The sequence below is a fragment of the Nycticebus coucang genome, chromosome Y (assembly GCF_027406575.1).
Source record: "Nycticebus coucang isolate mNycCou1 chromosome Y, mNycCou1.pri, whole genome shotgun sequence".
In the NCBI taxonomy this organism is placed as follows: domain Eukaryota; kingdom Metazoa; phylum Chordata; class Mammalia; order Primates; family Lorisidae; genus Nycticebus; species Nycticebus coucang.
Window position 1 is genome coordinate 24,085,064 of NC_069805.1, and position 13,737 is coordinate 24,098,800.

General features: G+C 39.4%; 1 pseudogene; it reads left to right on the top strand.

Moving 5' to 3' along the window:
* Positions 1-2,298: 2,298 nt before the first annotated feature.
* On the top strand, positions 2,299-3,919 carry LOC128578995 (serine/threonine-protein kinase RIO2-like; annotated as a pseudogene).
* Positions 3,920-13,737: the final 9,818 nt, after the last annotated feature.

Genomic DNA, 13,737 nt, shown 5'->3' on the forward strand with positions numbered 1-13,737 from the left:
GCTCATGGATGGGAAGAATCAACATTGTTAAAATGTCTATACTTCCCAAAGCAATCTACCTATTCAATGCCATTCCTATCAAAATACCAACATCGTACTTTCAAGATTTGGAAAAAAGGATTCTGTGTTTTGTATGGAACCGGAAAAAATCCCCATATAGCTAAGGCAGTTCTGTGTAACAAAAATAAAGCTGGGGACATCAGCATACCAGATTTTAGTCTGTACTACAAAGCCATAGTGGTCAAGACAGCATGGTACTGGCACAAAAACAGAGACATAGACACTTGGAATCGAATTGAAAACCAAGAAATGAAACTAACATTTTACAACCACCTAATCTTTGATAAACCAAACAAGAACATACCTTGGGGGAAAGACTCCCTATTCAATAAATGGTGTTGGGAGAACTGGATGTCTACATGTAAAAGACTGAAACTGGACCACACCTTTCCCCACTCACAAAAATTGATTCAAGATGGATAAAGGACTTAAATTTAAGGCGTGAAACAATAAAAATCCTCCAAGAAAGCATAGGAAAGACACTGGAAGATATTGGCCTGGGGAAAGACTTCATGAAGAAGACTGCCATGGCAATTGCAACAACAACAAAAATAAACAAATGGGACTTCATTAAACTGAAAAGCTTCTGTACAGCTAAGGAGACAATAACCAAAGCAAAGAGACAACCTACACAATGGGAAAGGATATTTGCAGATTTTCAATCAGACAAAAGCTTGATAACTAGGATCTATAGAGAACTCAAATTAATCCACATGAAAAAAGCCAACAGTGGGCAAGAGACATGAACAGAAACTTCTCTAAAGATGACAGACGAATGGCTAACAAACACATGAAAAAGTGTTAATTATCTCTATATATTAGAGAAATATCATCTAACCCTAGTGAGAATGGCCCACATCACAAAATCTCAAAATTGCAGATGCTGGCGTGGATGTGGAGAGAAGGGAACACTTTTACACTGCTGGTGGGACTGCAAACTAGTACAACCTTTCTGGAAGGAAGTATGGAGAAACCTCAAAGCACTCAACCTAGACCTCCCATTTGATCCTGCAATCCCATTACCGGACATCTACCCAGAAGGAAAGAAATCCTGTTATCATAAGGACACTTGTACTAGAGTGTTTATTGCAGCTCAATTTACAATCGCCAAAATGTGGAAACAGCCTGAATGCCCACCAACCCAGGAATGGATTAACAAGCTGTGGTATATGTATACCATGGAATACTATTCAGCCATTAAAGAAAATGGAGACTTTACATCCTTCCTATTAACCTGGATCGAAGTGGAATACATTATTCTTTGTAAAACATCCCAAGAATGGAGAAGCATGAATCCTATGTACTCAATTTTGATATAAGGACAATTAATGACAATTAAGGATATGGGGGGGTGGAAAAGCAGAAAGAGGGATGGAGTGAGGGAGCGGGCCTCGGTGTGTCACACTTTATGGGGGCAAGACATGATTGCAAGAGGGACTTTACCTAACAAATGCAATCAGTGTAACCTGGCTTATTGTACCCTCAATGAATCCCCAACATTAAAAAAATAAAAGGAAAGAAAAAGAAAATAAACGTAAATCCACAGATTACATCGTCCATGTTTTATTGTTTCTGTGGGCCTGCAACTTGTCTTTTAATCATAGCATGATCTTCTACACCATAGGTACTTAAAATTTGACCAGACAAATCTACTGAAGATAAACGCTGCTCACTTTCTCCCATGAATCCCATTATCAGGGGACTTCTTTTTGCACTCTTATTATCCAGGTGTGTCTCCTTTGTAGGAATCATGCTACTCTCAAGTGCTGACATAGTGATCCTCCTGTTCAGGGAGCAGAGACCATCCCAGCACCTTCACAGCACCAGACTCTACTCTAAAGCCTCCCCAGAAAAGAGGGCCACCCAGACCATCCTGCTGCTATTGAGTTGCTTTGTGGTCATGTAATGAGTGGATTTTATTATTCCATTCTCCTCAACCTTGTTTTGGGCATATGGCTCAGTCATCCGGAATGTCCAAAAAATGCCACAGTTGATCCTTTATTTCTTCTCAGTTCAAACAAAAGAATAATGTTCTCCAAAATATACAAAATAAGTGGCACAAAATAAAAATAATTCTCTGAAGCGTAGGTTTTTCTCTCCTCAGTTACCATTTCAAGTAGAAGATAAGTTGTTTGATTTAATTACCATGTATAAAAATTATACTCTTATTATATATCAATTATTTGGAAAATGATGCTGTTTAAAAACTTTGTGTTTGGACTTCCGTCCGCTGCCGCCATGGGGAAGGTAAATATGGCCAAGTTGCGCTACCTGAGCCGGGATGAATTTAGGGTTCTGATGGTCATTGAAAAGGGCATGAAGAACCGTGATATAATTCCCTGCCGTTTGATCGCCTCTATAGCCAGCCTTAAACATGGTGGCTGTAATAAAGTTTTAAGAGAATTAGTGAAACATAAACTCATAGCTTGGGAGTGTACCAAGACTGTCCAGGGCGATCGGTTGACAAATGCAGGCTGTGATTACCTGGCTTTGAAAACACTTTCTTCCAGACAAGTAGTTGAGTCTGTTGGAAACCAGATGGGTGTTGGCAAAGAATCAGATATTTACATTGTTGCAAATGAAGAAAGACAGCAATTTGCATTAGACCTTCACAGACTAAGAAGAACCTCCTTTCGAAATCTGAAAAACAAGCGTGATTACCATAAACACAGGCATTGTGTGTCTTGGCTTTATTGATCTCTTCTCTCTGCCATGAAGGAATTTGCCTGTATGAAAGGTATCATATGAGACAAAATTTCCAGTTCCAAAGCCAGTAGATTACAATCGCCATGCAGTGGTCATGGAGATCATAAATGGTTATCTTCTATGTCAGATACACCATGTTGAAAATCCTGCCTTACTGTATATGATGAAGCTATGGAACTAATTGTAAGATTTGGGAATCATGAGCTAATTCATGGAGATTTCAATGAATTCAATCTCATTTTGGATGAAAATGATCGTATCACCATGGTCGATTTTCCATAGATGGTCTCAATGATATTTTGACAGAGACATCAAGTGCATTAGAGATTTCTTCATGAAGCATTTTGACTATGAAAGGGAGCTTTATCCAACCTTTAGTTATATTAAGAGGGAAGGCTCTCTTGATGTGTAGGATTCTGCCAGTGGCTATACAAAGGAGCTGCAGGCTGGTGACGACCTGATGCAGTCAGTGGGCCCAGATGAGAGGGACACTGAGACAGAAGAGGGACCTCAGTGTTTGTTTTCTGATGGAGAAGTGTCAGAAAAATGAGGTTTGTACATCCGAGGATGAAAGTGAACAGAACTGTGTGGACCAGTCAGGTGGCTACAGATCATTCAAGACCACGAATAGATCAGGGAGGACAGTTCATCAGAGCAGAGAGCTGATGCACACCGCTTTGAAATGACTTACTTCAGCCAGGCTTTAAAGAAAATGAAAGGGCAGGTTGTTGACAAAAATTCCATACCTGAATTTTCTGAGTAGAAAAACAGAAATGAAAATTACCTGAGGCAAGGTGGTCAGACACATCAAGGAGAAGCCTCTGCTGGCTCTGAGGAGCTCTCATCTAACTACCTTCTGTCACTGAGTAAAGAATCCAGGCCTCTCAGAGATGAGAAAAATATGTGAGACATTAATTGGTGTAGAACAAGAACTCTGAGTATTACTTCTTCTGTGGGCAGTGTTGTGAGCTGTTCAACAATTCCTCCAGAACTCGTGAAACAGAAGGTGAAACATCAGTAGACAAAACAGCAAAAATCAGCAGTCAGATGGCGATTACAGAAAGGAGAAGCAAACGTGTTTACCAAACAACGAAGGGAAAACATACATAATATTAAATCAAGTTTGGAAGCAGCTAGCTTTTGGGGAGAATAATATGTATATTTTAAATATTTTTAAACTTACTCTAATCCCCTTTTAAGCCACTTTTAGTCTTCTTTTGCATCAAGGCCAATATATAAATAGATGAATAAACACTATTTCATTTATAAAAATTAAAAAAAAAACTTCATGATTTTTAAAGTCCAATGTCCACCGTGATTTGATGTCCCGTAAGTTTTAGGAATTTGTTGTCTTGCTTTTCACAAGATGGTGCTGAAAGCAAAGAAGGAAGCTCTTGCCCCTCCCCTTTGGCAGAAGCCAAAGCAAAGGTATCTGAGGCCAAGAAGACAGTGCTAAAAGGCATTCACAGTCACAATAATAATAATGATAAAATAAAATAAACACATACACACACACACACACACATATTATGAAAAGATCTGTACATCATCCACTTTCCAGTGGCAAAAACTTTGAGGCTCCAGAGTCAGCCCAAATATCCTCAGAACAGTGTCCCGAGGAGACACAAGCTGGCAAGACCACTACTCCATCATCAAGTTCCCTCTGACCACTGAATCTGCCATGAAGAAGATAGAAGACAACAACACGCTTGTGTTTATTGTGGATGTCAAACCAACAAGGACTACATCAAACAGGGTGTGAAGAAGCTGACGAAGGTCAACACTCTGATCAGGCCTGATGGTGAGAAGAAGGCATATGTTCCACTGGCTTCTGATTATGATGCTTTGGATGTTGCCAACAAAATTAGGATTATTAAACCGACTCCAGCTGGCTAATTCTAAATAGATAACTTTTCATCATAAAAAAAACAAAAACAAAGAAATTTGTTATCTTTTGTTTTACTTCCCTGAACTTTATATCAGAAAACTTCTCTATCTAAAGAAGCTCCTACTGGTAATAAAATTTATCAATGTTTTACATTCATTTATTTTTATTTCCAAAAGTAAAACGTTACCCTTATTTTGTAAAGACATTTTAGCTAGGTATCATGGACACTAATTTCTCTCAGCACTCTTTATTTCTCTGTTTTCTGTATTACACAGGCTCTAGAGAGCCTTGCTTCATACTCCATAAGAAATTACAATTTGAAAATAATTTGGTTTGAACATTTGAAAAAAATTTACATTTGGGATAAGTTCATTTAGCAATTTTTCTTGTTTAGTCAAAAAGAGTAAGTCGAACAGTCCCCAAAGCCTTGAGGTCCACATGATTATACAGTTTCGAAGGAAAACTGGCTTCTTTGTTTGATTACTCCTATGAATTCTTCTTTTAATTTACTTGTGCTCTTGGAAAGTGCCCATATTTTCTGATTCAATTTGTTAAGTAATTTATGAATAATGATAACATTTGAGTATTTTTAGATGTCTGCATCAAATAGTATTTATGAATATATTTTTGCCCAAAACATGAACTATAAAGTGGCAATCTTCCAGTTTAATGTATGAGACCTGATTACAACCAGACTTACTGTTTTTCAGTACCAGAAATTCAGTATTGATAGAATTAATTATGTAAATGTAGGTCCTTTGGCTCCAGTGAAAATACTTTCTTCTTATATATACTTGAAATTTTGGGGAGCCCATAGTTCAGTGGTTAGGGCACCAGCCACATGCTCTGGGGCTGGTGCGTTGGAATCTGCCCAGGCCTGCTAAACAAAAAGAAAATAGCAGAGCATTGTGGTGGGCATCTATTGTCCCAGCTACTAGGGCAGCTGAGGCAACAAGATCGTTTGAGCCCAAGAGTTTCAAGTTGCTGTCACGCCATGGCACTCTAACAAGAGTGACAAAGTGAGGCTCTGTCTCAAAAAAAGAAAAAAATAATACTTGAACTCTACTAAAGTAATGTTGGTTTAAATTTTCTCCAGTAGTTATTTAAAATTATCTTAGAGGAAATGTGCAGGTGGTTATTTACATATTACTTATGGGTTATGCTATAATTAACAGTTTCTACTGTCATTTCACAGTACTTATAAAATCTTTGCTATGGGGTTTAAAAATTATTTTATCTTCCATTTAGTACCTAATATGATGTTTATGTGTGTACCTAATTATCAAATCAAACTTCAGAAAGAGGGATGGAGGGAGGGGGATGGGGCCTTGGTGTGTGTCACACTTTATGGGGGCAAGACATGATTGCAAGAGGGACTTTACCTAACAATTGCAATCAGTGTAACCTGGCTTATTGCACCCTCAAAGAATCCCCAACAATAAAAAAAAAAAATTACTTAATCCTTTTTGTGTTCATTTATTTGTTTTGTACCAGAATAGTTGATTTCTATGATTCTTTTAAATCACCCAAATGATTGTAAATATGTCTGCAGTTTGAGGTATACACTAAACTTCTTATCATTAACTATATATACATAAACACATAGGAATTGTGTCAAAAAACAGGTATAATCTAGGTATTAACAAATCTGCTTTGTCAGAGTTTTATCTCTTTGTACCATTCTTCATTTTCTGTATCATTTTCTATTTTTATTCAAATTATATTTGTCCACCTAAATATTGATGAAGAGAGATAGGCTCTGATTCTTTCTTTTTTTTTTTTTTTTGGCTGAGGCCAGGTTTGAACCCGCCACCTCCCTTATATGGGGCTGGCGCCCTACTCCTTTTAGCCACAGGCACAGCCCATGGCTCAAATTTTTATTTTGAATACAATTAGAACATTCTTCAAATTAGTACAGATTATATGCCGCCATTTATCCCATGTAGTAAATATAGGAATTAAATACAAGAAGTACAATAACGCCCCCCTACTGCCCACAGGACACCCTGAGACATTGAGGAAACTTTGCTAAAAATGTTTATTTTTGCATATTACTTTTAAAAATTTTGATCTCAACTGCCTTAAAATCTAGAAATGTGGGATATGATAAATTAGAAATAAATCCCTGTACAATCTATACAAATTAATATAATAAACTCAGGCAAAAATTAAAATATTAAATTCATTTGAAACTTTTCCATACAGAGAGCCCACATGCAAGCTAATTCACTGAGAAACTCTATCAAATACTTAATTAAAAATTAATGCAGGTTTCTTAAGATCACTTCTAGAAATATAGCATAAGGAAAACTTACAGTTTCACTCTATGAGACAGTATTTCCCAGACAACAAAGCCAGGTAAAATCATTACAAGAAAATAAAAATACACATCATCATCCCTTATGAATATAGATACAGAAATACTCAAAATTTATAACAAAATAATTCAAACATTCAAAACATTATTGACCATTTTTACTCAGGATTTGACTCAAATGGAAATGTAGCTTAATATCCAAAGATTGGTCAATATAATACAGCAAAGGATACCAAACAGTATTATTTTGATGAACACAGAGCAAGATTTGACAAATCCATACCCATTTTTTTGATAAATCCTAAACTGAGTAGCAACAGAATGGAACATTCTAGGGCTGCTGAAGGGCATCTATGAAAAACCTACAGCTGATATTACATGCAATGATTGAAATCTTGGGTTGGCTCCATGCTCGTAGCTCAGTGAGTAGGGCGCCTGCCACATACACGGAGGCTGGTGGGTTGGAACCCGGCCCGGGGCCAGCTAAACAACAATGACAACTGCAGCAAAAAATAGCCAGGCATTGTGGCCAGTGCCTGTAGTCCCAGCTACCTGGGAGGCTGAGCCAAGAGAATCGCTTAACCCCAAGAGTCTGAGGCTGCTGAGAGTTGTGCCACCACAGCACTCTCCCCAGGGTGACATAGTAAGACTGTCTCCAAAAAAAAAAAAAAGTATATATATATATATATATATTGGCTTGGGAAACTTAGTTTAGAAACAAGGCAAGAATGTCTGTTTATTCAACATTATACTGGAGTTATTAAGGCAGGAATATTATGTAACAAAGAGAAACTAATGGTCCCAGAAGAGGATTGGGATCCTATACAAATGATATACTATATATAGAAGTATCTAGGAAATTCACAAATGCCCACTAGAATAAATGAGTTCAGTAAGGTTGCATGATTCAAGATCAATATTTAAAAATCACTACTATTTCTGTATGTTAGCAACAAATAATCTCCATATGATGTGAGTAAACAATTACAATCATAAATCTTAAAAAGTAAAAAAACAAAAAAATACTGAAACATAAAATATAGTAGTTTTATATTATACTATTTAAACATTGTTAATAGTAGCCTATAAGTGATGGGGTATCATGGAGCTAATATCATCTAATAACTTTGAATCTTCTTCTAGCAAAAAGTTTGTAGTATTTCATATGTATATCATATCATACTTTACAGAATAATTGTATCATGCATATATATATAATATGTATATAATATATAGTAACATATATACCAACAAAAACATTCATTTTAAAATAAAGAAGGAAAAATTATATTTCTGGTTTCTGCAACTGGTCACACATTTGTAGATGGTATTTATAACTGAATTCTTCCACTGTTCATATTATATTTCCTTTGCCTTCATCAACTACCTCAACTGATTGTGGTTCTTTACCTAATGGGGTAACCCAAACCTTCATTCCTGACAGGTCCAGGTTATTAGTGGTTCTTCCTACTAATGGGTAACCCAAACCTTCATTCCTGACAGGTCCAGGTTAGTAGTGGTTCTTCCTACTAATGGGTAACCCAAACCTTCATTCCTGACAGATCTAGGTTATTAGTAGTTCTTCCTGGATTATGTTTTTTTTTTTTTCTTTAAAATTAAAGATATATCATGGTTATACTAGTAGGTACTCTAAAGGATCTCATGTATTTCAAATATACTTTTCCTTATTGCTATTGTGGAAAAGCAGTGGTTTTCCCCATGGTTGTTAACAGTCAATCACTCCAACCCACACAGTAACTCCCTTCTCCGTTTGTTGATTAGAAGGCTACAGAGCCTAAAAAGTCTAAGTGGCAGTCTGAACTTCCAGTTCAATGGAATTATTGTTATATCTCTGAATGGAGACATTTTAAACTGTGAAACTAAGACCTCTGTGCCAACGGAGTACAAAGCTGTGGAGTTAGGAAGCAAAAATTTTGTAAAGGGTCATAAAGCTAACAAAGACTAGTGCCAGAGCCCTATTTCCTGAAGTTGATTTCTGGATCCACAGGTCCTGGACACGGAAGAAACAGTATAACATAAAGAATTCTGATTCAAAGCAGAACAGTTTCTGGATAAATTTGCTAGGATCCTGCAAGGTATTGCCACACAACTTGCAGTACAAAGGGGACTTTGAAAGGCCCCTTTAACATTCTATCAAAATAGTTGATTCAGGATGGTGGTGAATGGAATAGACTCTCACCAAAGATTATAAAGGAAGGAATTTCATTTTAGCTGTGGAGCCACAGCAGCTAAAATAATATCCAAAATGGTTGAGATCCCAATCAGCTCTGCCCTTGTCCTTTTATTGGACTCAGAAGTAGACAGAGGAATTACCATATTATTTCTCATTGGAGGTGTCAAATCATGTGCAGGGTTTACAGAAGTGGAAGCAAGCAGCAAATGTTAGAGTCAAGGACCTAGGAAGCTAGGTTTAACAAATTCTTAAGGGCTGGGTTACCATGGGAAGGAGCTTGCAAGAGTGTCCATAGGCTTCACTGAGAAGCCTTTGCTTTTGTAGATTTTACTTTTCTCAGGTATCCTCCCTCATACAGTAAAACTAGTGTGTTACATGAGTATGGTCTCCTTTCCCCACTTGATTTGCTGTAAATTGACCTCCTGGGTCATGAATAATTTTTGTGGAATAGGATGCAAGTGTAAAATGGATTATGTAAGTCAATGGATGGTACTTTTGGCAGAAGCATTACATCCAGGGTAGGCAAATCTGTATTCAGAATAAGTGTCTAGTCCAATTAGAACAAAGTATTGCTCTTTTCATGATGGAAACAGTCCTACCATTGAGTATGCTACTCTGGTGCTGGCTGATTACTTCAGTGAATGGAAAAAGATCAGAGTCTCTGTATTAATCTGGCAGATTGGCATTCTGTGCTGGCCACAGGTAGGCCAGACTCGGTGAGTAAAAATCTCTGTTGCTAAGCCTGGGAGTATCCTCCATCCCTGCTGCCATGGCCACTTTGTTCATGAGCCCATTGGTCAATGACTTGGATAACTTGAGAAAAACTAAATGGCATTTACAGAAGAGGGCATCCATAACCCTTAAACTTTTTTTTTTTTTTGAGGCACAGTCTCACTTTCTTGTCCCCAGTAGAGTGCTGTCGTGTCACAGCTCACAGGAACCTCAAACTCTTGGGCTCTAGTGATTCTCTTGCCTCAGCCTCCCAAGTAGCTGCCTGCCACAATGCCTGGCTATTTTCTTTAATGAAAGGGGCTCTCTCTTGCTCAGGCTGGTCTCAAACTCCTGAGCTCAAGTGATCTGCCTGTCTCCACCTCTCAGAGTGCTAGTATTACACGCATGAGCCACCACACCTGTCCATTAGATTATTGAAGATCTCTATAGTCACATTTTGCTGAGTGTTCCCATGGGACACAAAAATCTTTACATTTTTTTGCCTATTTTGAGAATTTTACCCCCATTTCCAAATTTTTTATTATTAATGTCCTAATCATATTTATTCCACATCTTTGACAATCTGGCCAAATTATTGGCCATAGTTTATGAATGTTATATATAGTAATTGCACTTCTGGCTGTATCTCCTTCTCATTAAAATGAACAATTCGATACACTGCTTAAAATTCTGCCCTCTGGAAAAAATTTACTCTCATCTTTCTTGGTCAGAAATATCCTCGAAAAGAGTTGTAGTATCATAGCTGCCTACCTTTGGGTAATGTGGCCATTTGAAAACCATGCCCAGGTTTTCTCTCCCTTTGTCTATTGTTCATAGGGAACTTTCCATGAGGCCCTCGGTGTGTCTGAGAGAGAGATGGCAATGCAGCACTAGTGAGGACTATAGGTATTCGGGCCACTTTATGTAGCCTACTTGTGCCTACAGGCCCTTCTCTTGTCTAGTCTCCTACATTTCACAGCCATGTGATGATAGAGGGTTGCTGTGCATGCCTAACTTTATGACTTTCTGAGCTATCACCGAGTTTATGATAGGCAGTTCAGATCACATAGCACCTTCACAGTCCAAGGTTAAACCTTGAATAATTAGACCCAGTTCAGTCTTTGCTAAGAGGAAAAGGTGTTTCTCAAAGTAGAGTCATTATCTGCAGATAATTTCAAGGCTATGCTCCAGAGACAGGGCCTACCCTGTGCTTTGTGTAACTTGGGAAAGAAACTAAATGGCATCCACAGAAGAGGGCATCCTAAACCCTTAGGATGTCACAGGCTCCAACAGCATCCCTATCTCCCAACTGATGCCTCAAACACTATTGAAAGCCTGAGTTCCCAGAGCCTTGAATGATACACTTCAGAGAGGCAGGCACTGGTACTATCAGGCATGGAATGACTCATATGAATTAAAATGCACTGAAAGCTTAAAATACAAAGTTTTGAAGATTTTGTGCCACCCCCAAATCCTTCAATTAGAAGGGTCAAGATGGCCAATTAGAGGCAGCTTCTGCCAGAAGCTCTGTCCAGAAGAAGAGAAGTTGGACTAAAGTGAACCCACAGAAGACAAAAGTAGGGAATTAAGCACAATGAGAAGAAATCAAGGTGCACATCATCCTCACTGAGCAAAATTTCAAGGCCAAGAAAGAGCAAGAAAGATAATAGAGATCAGGTACAGAATGACTAGACTAAAGGCACCAATTGCCAAGGGGATGAGAGATCCCTCCTACAACTGGGAGGCCTACCATGGGCTTTCCACCAGAAATCAGGAAAGAAAGGACCTTTCAACTCACCACATGGGAGGGAGCCACAAGGTCTTTGTTCTTCTGCACCTGGGAATGTCCATCTATGAGTTCAGTCCCCAATCTGCCTAGTGCAAAAGTGAACAAATACTCTCTCTGCAGTCCTGAGCCCACTGCACACCCTTTCTCCTCTCTGGTTGCCTGTGAAGCCCCCCTCTAGAGGCCCAAGTGATTAGCCAGTTCTCCAAGAGGCTCCTGTATTGTTTGGGGTGCCGACCTGAGGCACACACAGCGCTGCTTTGAGAAGAAACAGTAGCACCGCAGTTCTAACTTTGGTGGGGGGAGCTGTCATCCTGATGGCTCATATTTCTGCTATATTAGACTTTTCCTCAGCCTACTGAAGAGCTCTTGCCTGGTGCCTATGACTGGTGACCCCTGATGATCCTCTAAATTTGTTTGTGTGTGTTTTGCTAGTGCTGCGTGAGTGAGTTTCATTGTAATTCTCAGTTCAGAGTTATCTTTGAATTCTTGTTCTCCAGGTGCTCCTGTCTAGGTCTGCAGGTTCACCTCTTATTTGACTTTGGTTGCACATGTGGGAGTTGGAGCATTGAAGAGCAGACCCCAGTGGCTCTGCCCATGGATTATACACTGCCAGTCATAGCTGGGCTGCAGCTGCTTGCATCTTTGAGTAGCAGAGATTCCAGAAAAATACTGTGATTCCTTGGAATTTGGTATAGGATAGGCTGTCACCAGGACAGAACCAGGTTGTGCTACTTCACCAACCTGGCCCTCAGAGATTCTCCCAGCAGCCCTGCAATGGAATATCATAAGGATGTCAGGGAAGGGCCACAAGTACAAGCTCCAGCTCATTGGGAAAGGGATGTTTAGCTCCAATATCTTGAGATTCACAATCTAGTCTCACTCCACTAATTTTAGTTGCCAGATAGGTCTGTACAGTGTTTCCTAAGGGGCCCAAATTAGATTATCTCTCAATAATTATTCAGGGACAACCTATCATTTCAACTAAAAAAGTATAACTAATATATTGCCATAAAAATCTGATAATATTCATGGGGTTGAGCCAGTAGAAGAATTCTGGCAACATAAAAAAATCAGAGCAGATCAACTCCTCCAAGAAATTACAAGGGAGGTACAGCAGAAAATACCATCCATAGAAAAATTGCTGAAATGTCAGAAAGAGAACTCAGAATATGGGTGACGAGATGATTGGAATTGAGAAGATGGAAATAGAAATAAAAAAAACTAGTCCAGAAATTGTCTCAATAAATTAGTGAATTTAAAGACGAAGTCACCAAAAATATATACATCATGAGGAAAGATGTAATAGAGATGGTGGACTGAAGCCAGCTTTCAACAGAGGCTCCCATTCAGAAGGAGAGTTAAGGGACAGGAATTTAGTAAGTATCCTGGTGGATTTTAGCCGCACCAAGAGAGAAGGTTGAAGAACGCACATCAACACCGCTGAGGCAAGCTGTGATCACAAGGATGCAAACAAAAGGTACAAAATCCACCACCAAGCGGACGGGAGTCCCCCTCCCCCATGAGACCGGCTCAAGAGCCCCACAATTAAACAAATGGGCAGAAATTAAAGGCCCTCCTACTACACTCCGGGAGAGACCTTCTAAAAACTGGACCTACGTCCCCTACTAGGGTGCCATGGCATTCTCCTGCCGGGCATAAAACTGTATAAAACTTTAAAAATCCTTTGCCGGCAACCCTGAACCCCCAACACTCCCCTCCCACTCACTGAGGTCTGGAGGCCTGTCCCCCAGGAGTTTGGATTCTTGGGTGATTTCTCAAGGGGAGTGGACAGTCCTCGAGCTGCAACTGGTCAGCACTGACTCTGAGGCATGTGAATTAGGAGAGGGCACATGGCTAAGGGGGAGTCACGCCTTGGTGGCACTTCCCTGCAATGCAGTGCAGCAGCCCTCCCTGGGCAAAACTACGGCCAGGCATAAATCTGAATAAAACTCTAGCTTCCCCGCTGAGCTCTCAGCACTCCCCCCCACTCTCACTCGGGGTCTGAGGGCCTGTCCCCCAGGAGATCGGATTCTTGGGTGACTTCTCAAGGGGAGTGGACAGTCCCCAAGCTG